The following is a 14958-nucleotide window of genomic DNA, read 5'->3' as shown; positions in this document are numbered from 1 at the left end:
TTTCAAAAAAATTTGATGGTATGGGAAGAATACTGAATGGTCTGTAGTTTGACTTATCAAACGGGGCTTGCTTTTTGAAGATAGGTGTAAGTAACCTGGGCTTTTTTCAATTGGTCTGGAAAAACGCATGAGTCAATGGATTTATTTACAAGCTTAGTAATAGGTGTAACTAAAGCCTCTTTGCCTGCTTTCAACAATTTCACAGATATCTTATCTACTTCAGTGGCCTTTTTTGAATCACATTGTTTTATGATTGTCATAACCTTGCTTTCATTAGTATGTTCAAAATAAACTGTGATTCCGAGATTGTATTCATTTTTTCTTTAAGTTTACATAAGCTATGGTGGCTTTCACAATCAAAAATATAATCTTTGCCTATATCATTTTTTACAAATGCTACATTTGTAAAAAAAAAATCTTTAAAAATTTCAGCAACTTCAACATTTTCAGTTACAATAGTATCCTATATTCATCGTAATATAAACAAGGATAAAGCGAACACGTGATCTTGTTTTGCTTAAACAAAAAAACACGCCAGCACTAATATCATGCACACAATATTCGATTTAAAAATATAGTAATAATAAATAATAATAAACAATGAGCGTAGTTTGTATATGGTTTATTAGTTAAAGAAAATGCACCGGGCGTTGTAGACATTAAACTCTTGATTTGAACAAAATACACGTACATGTATATAAATCATACTTCGAATAACACAGAATGAATGGAAGTATGAAATGAAAAACAGAGTTGTCGATTTCATCCCATAATTATTCACCGATTAGCCTATTATTTATAACCAGATGTTGTCTTTGAGTATGTATTCCCAATAATTTGAGCCGTGCTCTATGATAAGGGGGTGTAATGCATGTGCGTAAAGTTTCGTCCCAGATATGCCTGTGCAGTCCGCACAGGCTAATCGGGGACGAAACTTTCCGCGTTTATGATATTTTTGTTTCAAGAAAGTTTCTACTTAGCAAAATTATAGTTTGGGCTGAAAGTGTCGTCTCTGATTAGCCTCTGCGGACCTCGTGCTGTATGAAAAGGGGGTTTAATGCATGTGCGTAAAGTGACGTCCCAGATATGCCTGTGCAGTCCACACAGGCTAATCCGGGACGAAACTTTCCGCCTTTAGGATATTTTTGTTTCAAGAAAGTCTCTTCTTAGCAAAATTCTAGTTTGGGCGGAAAGTGTCGTCTCTGATTAACCTGTGCGTACCTCACAGGCTAATCTGGGACAACACTTTACGCACACGCATTAAACACCTATTTAACAGAGCATTTAAATTTGTTAATTATGATAAAACAAAAGGTATACAAGCATACATACACTTTTAAACAGTTAAATCCGTCTATACATGTGCTTACGTACTGATTCAAAAACACAAATTGATAAGGTTATCCTTCAGCAGTCTTCCGCCTTAGAACGCGGGTGTAACAAGACTCGGTGAAACGGGTTGTTGAGGCCCCCAATGGTATAAAGGATGTTGTGTTTGTGTTTGCCTTGCGACCTTGAGATCTCGCGTTAAATCCCGTCACAACGGAAACTTTCACATGTACCTACTATGGCAATTCTCAAGAAAAATAACACGAGAATGTTTCTTTTTTTACAAAGGCTTTCGATAAAATTAGTATATTAACCAAGATATGCCTTGCGTCTAGAAAAAAAAGGCCTTGGCAAACAACGTAGTCCCAGATGAGACGCCGCATGATGCGGCGTCTCATCAGGGTCTGTGCTGTGTGCTTAAAGGAATTTCTGTAAGAAATCTTATAAATATAGAAATAAATATACTAGACATTCCTAATTTTGGAAATAAATTGATCCAATTTAGAAGGATAGGCGAGTCCACTAGGCATAAATGGGTTAAACTAATATAAATGATAGCTGACAAAGAGGGTGTAGAGTCAATAGGGTTTTCTGAGTGAGAGGAAGGGATTGATTTAAGTGAGTGCAAAATTAAAACAGAAAAGACGGGATTTACAAAGACCCATTTAGGGTTACTGGATTATCGCAATTTGTATATGGCTATGCACATAGGTTGTTTATGAAGACGTTTTTCGTTTACTTCCGGGTGCATAACTACTGCTATCTAGCATAAGCTCTGTGCCACATATTGTGTTGCTTCGACTTTATAGCAGCGATGTATAAATGAGCAGCGTTCTGTGAGAACTGGGCATAATGAATGTACGTAAAGTGCCGTCCCAGATTAGCCTGTGCAGTCCACACAGGCTTATCAGGGACGACACTTTCCGCTTTAACAAGATTTTCGGTAAGAAGGGACTTCCTTTAAACGAAAAATACCATAAAAGCGGAAAGTGTTGTCTCTGATTAGCCTGTGCAGACTGCACAGGCTAATCTGGGACGAAACTTTACACACATGCTTTAAGCCCAACTTTCTCAAAACAAAACACAAATATATTATATAACGAAACCAGCGAGTCACGTACACAGCTCTTTCCTTGGCGTGTTCCGCTTCTACCGCAAAATTTTAAAGAAATGCTTTAAATTTCAGTAGATGATTGTTTAATCCATAAGTTATGCGTTTCATCGCATCAAACCAAAGATCCAATTTCGAGTGTCACGAATGGGTACACAGCAGAATGTAATTGTATAGTGTATTCAAGAGTCATTCAAACTGGAATGAATAGCCCGGTTAATACGATATACATTGGGTATCTCTTGATCTCTAAATTTAACAACAGCAATAAAAGGTGTGTTTTGAACCACAAGGTAAATTGATTTAAAGTCATGGGATCAGTATTGTCGAATTCTTGATGTGTTCGACTTTATAAAAGAACTACATGTATATAAATATATTATAGTTGCGTTCAATAAAACAAAAACTTCCTTAACACAATATATATGCGTATAAAAGTTGCATGTTTTTTAACAAATGTTTCATAAACAGCAGGCATACACTAATAAACACAAAAGTTGTAAAATTTGATGCGGGACGTTTTATTCGTTACGGTTTCGGGATGTTTGACAAACTTCGGCAATCATTCGGGATATACAGGAACAAATTCATAGGCATATGCACAAGGCTTCTATATCGAGCGGATCATGGATGGATACATCAGTTATCCCGGATTCCTCCGAACCGTGGATGTTTGTGATTTTTTAGCGTCGACGGTCTTCCAAAGACCCACAACCCGGTGACAGCGCGGTATGCATAACCCGTACCAACACGGTAAATCCGGCAGCAACACGCATCAACGCAGCGCACACACTGAACAATCCCTTCAGCGCCCCGTGCTATTAAGGACCAGCAGAGACACGAATAGCCCCGGATAAACACGGATCATCACGGCATCTAATTGACGACTTACATGACTATGGAAGGGAAAGACCGCCAATATTATTTATCACCAGAAATGTTGCACGTGTTGAGTATTCAGGTGATATGTCCCATGTTGCAATTATAGATTATACATACATGTCAAATAATATCCGTTCAAATAAACAATGTTTGATATTTAATGTTTCAATTTTCAACAATGTTAATTTTGAAGGTGGAGACATCTCAAATGTTCATCTTGTGCATTGATCAATTAAAACTGTTCAATGAATACAAAAATAAATGTTCAAAATGACGAATATACATTTACTATTATTTTTAAATCGCATAAACAACGCACAAAACTTTGTCACAACTCTAACGCTTCTTTACAAAGATGAATGCTTAAGTATACAAATTTGCAAAAGTAACTTTAACGAACTGCCGATTTCCACTGTGAGCATGTAAACACGTCTGGATTAGTCATCGCGTATCTTTACATCTTGCATTGTTACAAGTTGACATTTGAACAGTTGGAAAGTCTGCATGCAATCTACACGCGGTGGAAGCGACAAAATTATTTTTCGTCTTAGCCAGGAACCAATGCCTCGCTAACGGGCCGGGAACCATTGTAAATGTAAACAATGATTCTTCTTGTGCACAGGTGTTGGGCGCGTGGCTGAGTCACTTTAACACTATCAATATGTCATAAAACAACACTTTTCATCATTTTGATCAAACATATTTTTCTGATGTAATATATATATATTTATCCCACTTTTACACCGAAATCGGTTGATTAAAGCCCCGTTGATTAAATTTCATCTATAATCAACGGCAAGGCTATACTCAATGGCACGAAATGACGTCATCAACTGCCGAACCGGGACTACTTTTTCCCACGCACCTCGTCGCCTGTATTTGCCAAGTGCATCAATAATAAAAACAATCTCAAATGTTTGTCAATCTTAATGACCTTAAAACAAATAAAAGTAGCAAAAAACCGTGTTTTTTGTCATTTATTTTTATTAAAACCTCTAGTATTATGTAAATTTAACACTATGTTGCAAATAGGTTCTGTTGTTGTTGCTCCCCTTTGAAGAAGTCAGTTCGAGTTGCTCCCCTTTGACTATAGAACACAATCGTCTGCGAAATCGTAAACCCCTCAAAATGTCTGACGAATTTGACAAAGTCAATTTCTCATTAACTTGGGATGATTAAATAATGAACATGAGCAACAAGCAACTGAAGTGGAATTAACACTAAGCCAGTTCCAGGAACAATATGGGTTTGATCCATCTATTTTGTTCACAAATGAAATTGAATTGACCATTGAGAATGAAACCAGCCCCAGTAGTAACGCACCATCCAGTAGCAATGTCTTCCCCCCAACTTTAGATCTGCATGAGAATAAAGAGTTCTTAGATGTTAACCTCACTGATGTTGGTGATTTCATTGTCCAAAATGAAAATAAAAAGACTGTATCGAAGACCTTGTCTGACATAAATAAATTTAAAAGGTTTCTTATGTCAAAAGCTGAATCAAAAGAAATCCACCACATAGAACCAACTCTTCTTGATGAGTATTTTGCCACTTTCCTGTTGTCCCTTAAAAAGTCAAATGGCACAGATTTTGAACCAAGCCCCCTCCGTGGCATCATTGCTAGTGTTGACAGGTACCTGAAACGACATCGCTATGGATGTTCAGTCATGACAGGGACTGGAGCCCAATTTGCACTCACAAGGGACACCTACAATGCAAAGAAAAAAAGTCTTAAGAAACAGGTAAAATTGAGATGAACGGTTATAACTAAAAGAAATTTGGCAAAAATAACATATTCAACAGAAAACGTATCATTTATGACAAAATTGGGAAAAAATCCCAAGTGTAGTCTGTACGAAACTAATACCCTGTTGACATAAAGTTGCAGTTAATAAATAAAAGTCTAAAAGTCACATTAAAAGTAATACTGTAAGCCTACGAAAGATAGAATACTCAAAAAATAAATTTAAATTAAAAAATATAGTCGAAAAGTTAAATGAAACAGTATAATAAATATAAATCACCAATTTAGGGTATGGGAAACCGTCCTAGGGAGGCCCATCCGCTGAGTGATACCGACATCGATCTGCTCTGGGAGAAGGGGATCCTTGGCACGGAGTCTCCGAAAGCCTTGTTAAATACAGTCTGGTTGAACAACTGCCTTCATTTTGGCTTGCGAGGTACAACGGAGCAATACAATTTGCGGTAAGAAACATTTTTACACACAAACACACAAAATATGTATCAATTTTTCTCATTATTTTTTCACCCCATTCACTAAGTCCATCCGCTTCAACTTAAATGCTGTATTTCATTATTGTTCATATCTGACATTAAATTAAGATTCTTGTATTTTGTTAGGTGGGGAGACGTCCGCCTCCGTGTAGACTCGAATGGTGTCGAGTATCTCGAGTTAAACGAGCGGCAAACGAAAACGCGCACAGGAGAAAACATCGCTGACATAAGAAAAGTGTCTCCCAAGATGTTCGGCACTTCTGGACCAAGAAATCCCGTGTTAATTTACAAGCTGTACTCGAATATGCGTCCATCTGATTTTTCTTCAGATCAGCACCCTTTCTACCTGGCAACACGCACAATTGACACTGCATCCCAGTGGTTCTTGCGTCAACAATTGGGTGTCAACAAGCTGGGTCAGATGCTGAAGGCCATGGCAAAAGACGCCGGCTTTCCCGAGCACAAGAGAATAACCAACCACTCAGTTCGTAAATTCCTGGTCCAAAAACTTCGAAATGCAAACATTCCACCCATCGAAATCATGGCCATAACAGGGCACAAAAATGTCCAGTCCATAACCAATTATTCCACCATATCTGTTGAACAGCAGCAAAAGTGTTCCAACATTCTTGCTCAGTCCAGTAAATGTAACAAACAAACAGCTTCCTCTTGTTCACCTTCATGCACTGAAACTATGGTCGAAATGCAGCCTACACAACCACTGTCTACCGTTGAACAAGTTGATCTTGATTTTCGTCCCACCCAGTCACTTCACCAGCAAATGTCTTTCTCTCGTTCGAACAACTTTGCCTCACAATTCTTTGGTGCCACTTTCCACATTCAAAATTTTAATGTGAATAATTAGATTAAATCCAAGTTGTTATTGTTATTTCGTCACGAAATAACCACATATTACAACAAAGAAGCAAATGTTTTGCACCTCGTGTTCTAGTTGATAGTTTGAACATCGAAAGGGAATTGTGTGTGGTGTTAGGCTACGTTGTATACAAATGTAGTTCCTTGTATATAACAACTAAATGTTATATTAATGTTATAAAACTTTTAGATTTGCAATTCAATATGAATAAAATTGTTATTAGTAACGCACGATTCTTTGTCACAGACCGATATTCTGATTTTTTTAAATGACAATTTGATCAGCGGTTATTTTTGGAACGCGGAGTAATACACTGATCATGGTTACACTACAGTCATTATCAAAGTACGACAAACACTCATGAAAACTAATTTTGTTAAAATAAAAAGGTTTACTGAATAAAAAAGTGGGATAAATAGAATAATAGGTTAGTGTTGATTATAGATCAGGTTTATCATGCTCGGCACGAAAACGAAAAAGCACTCGCCAAGGCTCGTGCTTTTTGTTTTCTAAGCCTCGCATGATAAACCTGATCTATAATCAACACTAACCTATTATTCTCTATATATACAAGGTAGGTATCTCTTGACACAGGATACTCACCTACATCAAAGACCTATAGAATACAAATGTATTTTATAGGTCTTTGCCTACATCAATATTCTTAAGCCATTAAGTGCCTAAAAGGCGGTCGATTTTCATTAACTATGTACCATTTTGTTGGGAAAGGCTGCCACGTGACGAAAAATGACAACGAACGGCTACTTGCTAACATAAACTACAATAAAACAATTCTCAATTCGAAAAAATTCTAGGTTGGCTCTCGTCCGACCGAACGTTCAGTGCCGATTTTTACAAGAGTTAAAGTATCGAAATACCCCAGCTACCGAACATAATCCGCATAAGTACAATAAACAAATAGGAGTTTATCAACTAACAACACATATTTGTCTTTTTGTCCACACGAAACACTTATATAATCGTTATGTTTGAATGTTTATTTCTATCGTGTACGATGATCCATCCTTCACCTTACGCTATTTATCCAACTATTGGTTCCGCGCCTCTTAATTACAGAATACCTGAAACCGAGAACCGTATTTACCTTGAGAGTCTGATCGACATGGAGCTCGACTCGAAATTGCCGATAAACAATATCCGATTTACAACGATTTCGACGTTATAACGCAAATAAAAGGACAAATCTGTGTTGTAAGTTGATAAACTCGTATGTGTTCATTGTACTCTCTGCCATTTACCGCCATTTAGGCACTTAAAAGCTTAAAAATGTTGATGTAGGTGATTTTCCTGTGTCAAGAGATTCCTACCTTGTATATGTATATTATATCAGATTTTTTTTGGTCGAAATTATGAAAAATGTTGTTTTATGACATATTGATTGTGTTTAAGTGACTTGGCCACGCTCCAAACACCTGTGGCTGCTACTAATGACAATGTGTACCCATACACCGGGGCGGTTGACTTGGAAATGCGTTGTAAAACGTTGAATTGTGATTCGCCAACTTGAATCCTGTACGATTGTATAGTGTACACGTGTTAGATGTTGACTTGTAGCAGATTACTAAAGCCGATCGTACAACTTAGAAAATATTCAACATACTAATGTAGTTTCTCATCAATTTACTTTCAGATGGATCTATTGTCTTTTATTTATTATTATGACTACAATATTAGGTTTATGAAGATGTAGACTTTATATATACACTATCTTCATTTTCAGATCTGTAGTTTAAGAAGTTACATGTTTCTTTTTAAACATTTGAACATTTTGTAGAATCGGAACAGACAACATTTAACACTTTACAATTGTAACCAATATATTTTTCTGAATGCGCAATCACATATATTGAGTACCGCTTATCTACATGACGCATCGGCATATCACATTCTTATATGACGTCAATAGCCTTATGTTATCTACTACGAACGGTATCAAATAGCAACCGATAACAGATATGTACTGTAATATCGTATATAATCCCCGATTATCTGATCGGCTACGTTTCGGTATTCAATCAACAACGCATCGTCAACTCTTTCAACATTTTATTCTGTGTAGTCATTAACTGGAAGTATGTTTAAATTTTTACAATTGCTGAATGAGACTAGAAAATCTGTATTGATACGTCTAGCTAATTTTTGTATAAACGCATTTAAACTTAGAGCCGAAAATTTATAGTCTTATGAGAGAATAGTTTTTTCCCAAAAACTGTGATTTTGTGAATAATTTCTAAATGCATAATGTTTATATTTTATTTTTCTCAATCACTAACGGATCATAATCATTTACTTAACTTGTTTAACAATTAAGAGCCTTCTCTTTCATATTGCATTCTCACAAAAATCATATATGTGTAAAAATGCATAAACATTTGTTGTTAGTTTGACGCATGTGTATGTATATGTATATATGATTGATTTATTGTTTTTGACGATGAGCTGTATATGCTTAAGTCGCAAATAAACTATCTGTTCTGTTCTGTTCTGTTTGATTTCCAAGTGTAACCTTGACTTTTTCGCAAGGGGCACAGGACATATGCGATGCATTATCTTATAATTGCATACTGAATGACGATGTAACAGTCCGGATAATCTATATTATGCCAAACGGGGTACGGACATTAGCCCTCTAGGACATAAGCCCCTAGGACATTAGCCCCTAGGACATTAGTCCCTAGGACAAAAGCCCCTAGGACAAAAGCCCATTCAAAAAAGTGCACGCTAGGACATTAGCCCCCAGGTGTTTTAAAACGTTCAAAACCGTTTTTAATGTAAGCATTTTTATTCCATATTTTTTAAATTTCATATGTTAATACAAACAATATTTAGCTTGTACCACACACGTTATCTCTTAGCTCATCTATTTTTTGAAAAAAAATTATGAGCTATTGTCATCACCTTGGCGTCGGCGTCGGCGTCTGCGTCGGCGTCTGCGTCGGCGTCCGGTTAAGTTTTGCGTTTAGGTCCATTTTTCTCAAAAAGTATCAATGCTATTGCATTCAAACTTGGTACACTTACTTACTATCATGAGGGGACTGGGCAGGCAAAGTTAGATAACTCTGGCGTGCATTTTGACTGAATTATTAGCTCTTTTTATACTTAGAAAATTGAAAATTTTGGTTAAGTTTTGCGTTTAGGTCCACTTTTTTTCAGAAAGTATCAATGCTATTGCATTCAAACTTGGTACACTTACTTACTATCATGAGGGAACTGGGCAGGCAAAGTAAGATAACTCTGGCGTGCATTTTGACAGAACTATGTGCCCTTTTTATACTTAGAAAATTGAAAATTTTGGTTAAGTTTTGTGTTTAGGTCCATTTTATTTCTTAAGTATCAAAGCTATTGCTTTCATACTTGCAACACTTACTAACTATCATAAGGGGACTGTGCAGGCAAAGTAATGTAACTCTGAATGGCATTTTGACAGAATTATTTGCCCTTTTTATAGTTAGAAAATTGAAAATTTGGTTGAGTTTTGTGTTAAGGTCCACTGTATTCCTACAGTATCAAAGCTATTGCTTTCATACTTGCAACACTTATTAACTATCATAAGGGGACTGTGCAGGCAAAGTTATGTAACTCTGACTGGCATTTGGACGGAATTATGGGCCCTTTATACTTAGGAGATTTGGTTAAGTTTTGTTTTTTGGTCCACTTTACCCCTAAATTATAATAGATATTGCTTTCATACTTGGAACACTCGCAAACTATCATAAGGGTACAGTAAAAGGACAAGTTGCATAACTCTGGATGTCATTTTTATGGATTTATGGCCCTTTTTTGACTTAGTAACTTTGAATATATGGTTAAATTGTGTGTTTCGATCCACTTTACTTCTTAAGTATCAAGGCTATTGCTTTCAAACTTCAAATACTTTCATGCTATCATGAGGTTACTGTACCTGGCAAGTTGAATTTTACCTTGACCTTTGAATGACCTTGACTCTCAAGGTCAAATTATTAAATTTTGCTAAAATTGCCATTACTTCTTTATTTATGATTAGATTTGATTGATACTTTGACAAAACTACTCTTACCTGACATACCACAATAGACTCCACCCAAACCAACCCTTCGTGCCCCCCCTCCCCCCCTCCCCCCTCCCCCCCCTCCCCCCTCCCCCCGAATCCCCCCCCCCTATTTTTTTTTTGGGTCATCTCACATATGACCACCACACCCTCACACTATACCCCCCACCCCCCATTGTTTTAAACGGTTAAAAAACACAACTATTTATAATTTTTATTATTTTATGTTTGAAATACCCTCCAACCATCGCACCCAGAATCCCCCCCCCGACCCCCCTCCCCCCACCCGAATCCCCCCCTAATTTTTTTTAAAGATCATCTCACAAATTACCACCACACCCTCACACTATACCCCCCCCCCCAACTCACCCCCCTCCCCGCAATTTTTTTTTTTAAGATCATCTCACAGATTACCACCACACCCTCACACTATACCCCCCACCTCACCCCCCCCCCCCCCCAATTTTTTTTTTGAAACGGTTAAAAAACACAAATATTTATTTTTATTATTTTATGTTTGAAATACTGTCCAGCCATCGCACCAAAGAATCCCCCCCCACCCCCCCTCCTCCCCCCGGAATATTTTTTTTCGCATTTTTTTCGCCTTTTTGGAAGATAATGTAAATAAATGTCAACACCCCCACACTATACACCCCTCTTCACTCCACCCCTCTATCTTTGTGATTGAAAATAAGACTCCCTTCACCTTTAAAAAGAAAATAGATAAGCGGTCTGCACCCGCAAGGCGGTGCTCTTGGTTATTTTTTTTTTTGACAATTTCTTTACCATTTTTTACTTTGACTCTCATTATTTTGCAAACATTTTGCACTCTGACACCATCCAGAAGTCTAAAATTACATTACAATTAGATATATAAGTAACATATTGTGTTGTTGTTGCTGTTTTTAAAAAATCAACCCATTAATTCCATTAATGAAAAAAAGATGAAATTAAATACCTAAAAATGAATGTAAAAATAGGTAGGGGCTAATGTCCTAAGGGGCAAATGTCCAAAGGGGCTAATGTCCTAAGGGCTTTTGTCCTAGGGGCTAATGTCCGACACTCCTTATGCCTACATCGGACATTGAACATCTTAACTATGATATTGACCTTTGGGCTAGGGAGACACAGACGTCACGCCATCTCCCCATAGTGAACATACGTCGTATTCTGTAAATTTCATGATGAATGATAAAGTTTCAGTCTGAATAAGCAGTATATTAATCAAATTTGACCGTTGACCAATAGGTGTGACGGTGACATTTGAGCTAAGGACACTGGTCTTTTGAACGATACGCCATCCCCTCATGGTGCGCACATTTGGCAAGTGTTGTTTTTAAATAAATTTCATGATAACTGATGACGTTACAGTTTGTGCATGACCTGTGGCCGGTAGTATGGCATTGAACTTAGAACAAACGACGCGTCTTACATACTATGAGCCGTCTCCAGATGGTTATCATCTGTAAAAAAACACTAAAAAATGCTATGAATGGGGGAGTTGCTGTTCTGACAATCTGTTTTATGCCAACATACTGTTACCTGCGACACGCCGTCTTTACATGGTGAAAATTTGTAGCAAGTTATTCGAGGAAATGCATCATGCATGACGGAAGTTTACACACACGCACGCAGTGACGCATGTCCGCACTGACACTCGACAAATGTGACAGCTATCGTGAGCTTTTCGCAAGCGGGTTCGATAAAAACAGCGCGAATTAAACCTAAAAACGCCATTGGAAATACCCATGCGACTCATCAACTTCCCTAAACGTTTGGTGAGTTAGCTATGCACGAGGTGGTTGGAATGATTGCATATATTGGGATACAATCATGGACCGCGGCGACATAAACGCCGTTGAACGAGCATCAACATGATATAATACAAGGAGTACATTAAATCTGATCCAGACATTTATCAAGCATAGATGAATGTTACCCGATTGGAATTTGAAATGCAAAACCTCTGATCTGAATAATAATCTCGCTGGTAAAAGCCACCAATACATCAACAAGCAACGATGCATAATAGTTGTACGTGACGATGAGCATAACACTCGATACGTAAACACCGTATTTATACTCGAGATAACAATACTTAAAACTTTTTATTTATAAACATATATCAAACAACTGAAATCAAGAAACTATATCAGGAGAGAAATTCTTGTTCTTATCCACTTCCTTTTTAACAGAACATCAACTAAGACCAAAAAAGGAAAGTAATGAAAAACGGAGGAAATGAATAAAAAGGAAGAAGGTAGAACACGAAGAATAAGACAGAAACATGTAAAGAATAATGAACACTAAGACAAAAGAAAGGAAGAAGAAGACATGAGAAGAATTACGACAGTAAAAAAGAAGCCGAATTGAGTTTAGGCAATAAGAAAACATATAAATGTAGTTTATGGAAGGAAATTGATTTCCCGACATGGGCATTTATTTAATACAAACAAAATGCAATTACAGTGTTTTGAATCCGGATTGATGGTCAGGGCTTTAAGCGCTCTGTCAAAACCACTTCATCACTTCATTAACATCACTTTCGTACGAAGGAGGGGTAAATACCCACTGCTGTTATGTATTTTGATAGTTTACGATAATTAGAACCTTCTTTGGCATTTATGAATGACAGGGTAATGATATCGCCTTCATCTTTCTGTTAGGTATTAGATGAATTGTTGTTGAAACATGATGCGAACTTCTCAAATTATGTTTTGCTTGTAATAAATAAACTTGATCAAAATCGACCTAATTGCAAAAGTACCGATACTGATTACCACAATTTTACAATAGCATTATTTCATGGTACCTTGTCAGGTCCGTTAAATGCAATAATAATCCTTAACTTTTGATTGATAATGTAAAATGGTATTTAAGAAAAATTAAATTTACAAACAGAATGAGTGCTTCGTAAGCAGAGATTTTCTGATATGATCACATTTCTCTTCGAAAAATGACTTGAAAGACATTGACCTTTACGTATCAAATAATAAGGTTACTGCGTAGAAAGTGTGTTATTCCCTTAAGACCCTTCATGTTGATATACGATGATTATTTATTATAGGCTGATTATTTTGAAGTAACTATAGGGGAAATGCATTGAATTGTTAAAAATAATGTTTTTAAATCTTACAACTTATTGTGAATTTCGCTGTCGATGGCATATCTGTGTAAATAATCATGATTCGACGAAAGCGTCTTAAATTGCCCTTTATATATGTTCAAACCCGCCAATACCTTTAAAATAATGGGCAGCATTTCGCTACCATTGACATGTCTTCGTTAATCTATAAAAGCTGCACTGTCTTTTTTAGTTTTTAATTTAATATCTTAGAAATGTTAAATTTCACGCCTGATAGCATGGTCTTATTATAACCATTTCTTTAATGTATTAAATATGTTGTAAAGACGTCAAAAGTTTGTTGCCAATAACTCAATTTGACCGCAACGTTCAGCTCAAAAACAACCCTCCTAAATATTCATTATAAGCAGACCGTAGCGCAAATCAACATTTCTGCGACTGTTACAATCATATATAATAATAATTATTTTGTTACAATAAAAATGTTGTTGTTGTTATTGATTTGTAGTGCCGTTTGGTTTTCTGATTGTCATTTTTTACTTTTATTACAAAAACGTAATAAAACAGATAATTTCGTAGACATTTTGGCACTAGATCTTTATGTCAATTTATTGTCCCGCAGTTTTGAGTCCAATATTTTTGCAGTTTAAGTGTATCTCCCTCTGCGTCGGCAACAAAATATGACTGTTTTACATCAACAAAATATCTGTATATGAGTACTTTTCAATGACACTGCGTGACTTCCTTCATTGGTAATAATCTGATAACAAGTACAGGTACTACTAGGTTATTACTTGTGGAATTCATTTTCGACTTGATGAAACGTAGCGGCGATGTAATATTCCCGATGAACGCATGGGTTGAAATTTGAATAATTCAAGAAGTTTTATCTATTTTGCGATGTTCTGTAGACAAACGTGGCGCCAGTGAGTTGATAATAATAATAATGATAATAATAATAATAATAATAAAATAGTAATAATTAAAATATAATAATTTAAATAATGATTATGATAATGATAATAAAAAATGAATAATAATAATAAAATAATAATAAGCTTTTTACAGATTGTGACATGTTTTGAAATTTGTCATTAAATGCTTCGAATTGATAATGGTAACATCGGAATTAAAGATTTCCAGTGCAAAACAAAAATAAATAAAAGAAACAAAAACTAATCCACAATATGGCTAAAACCACTTACCCTTGGAGTAAAAGACTAGCGCTTAAATCACTCCACCATCCTTGCTGCCAAATCACCGTACGTATTTTATACTGTATTTAAGCAATAATCGTAATGTCATAAAATATAACGATAACAACAGAACTTTCTAAATAATACAATCGTTTCACGTTTGTAACGCATTATAAATTTCAGGTTTTTATATCG

At 36.2% G+C, this 14958-nt stretch overlaps 2 protein-coding genes across 4 annotated transcripts in view; both read right to left on the bottom strand.

Moving 5' to 3' along the window:
• Positions 1-1577, bottom strand: part of LOC127833816 (beta-1,3-galactosyltransferase 1-like) — a 58658-nt gene extending 57081 nt beyond the window's left edge. For all 3 annotated transcript variants that reach the window (XM_052359292.1, XM_052359291.1, XM_052359294.1), the window contains exon 1: positions 1333-1577. The gene's annotated coding sequence lies outside the window, so the exon portion shown is untranslated. The remainder of the gene's footprint in view (positions 1-1332) is intronic.
• The window catches only part of LOC127833814 (lactosylceramide 1,3-N-acetyl-beta-D-glucosaminyltransferase-like), a 71659-nt gene extending 67838 nt beyond the window's left edge, over positions 1-3821 (bottom strand). Inside the window, exon 1 of the mRNA XM_052359289.1 lies at positions 3329-3821. The gene's annotated coding sequence lies outside the window, so the exon portion shown is untranslated. The remainder of the gene's footprint in view (positions 1-3328) is intronic.
• Between the last annotated feature and the right edge of the window lie 11137 nt (positions 3822-14958).

This window comes from Dreissena polymorpha, chromosome 6, assembly GCF_020536995.1.
Source record: "Dreissena polymorpha isolate Duluth1 chromosome 6, UMN_Dpol_1.0, whole genome shotgun sequence".
Taxonomy (NCBI): domain Eukaryota; kingdom Metazoa; phylum Mollusca; class Bivalvia; order Myida; family Dreissenidae; genus Dreissena; species Dreissena polymorpha.
Note: the sequence above shows the minus strand (reverse complement) of the source record. Positions and strands in the feature narration are given on the sequence as shown.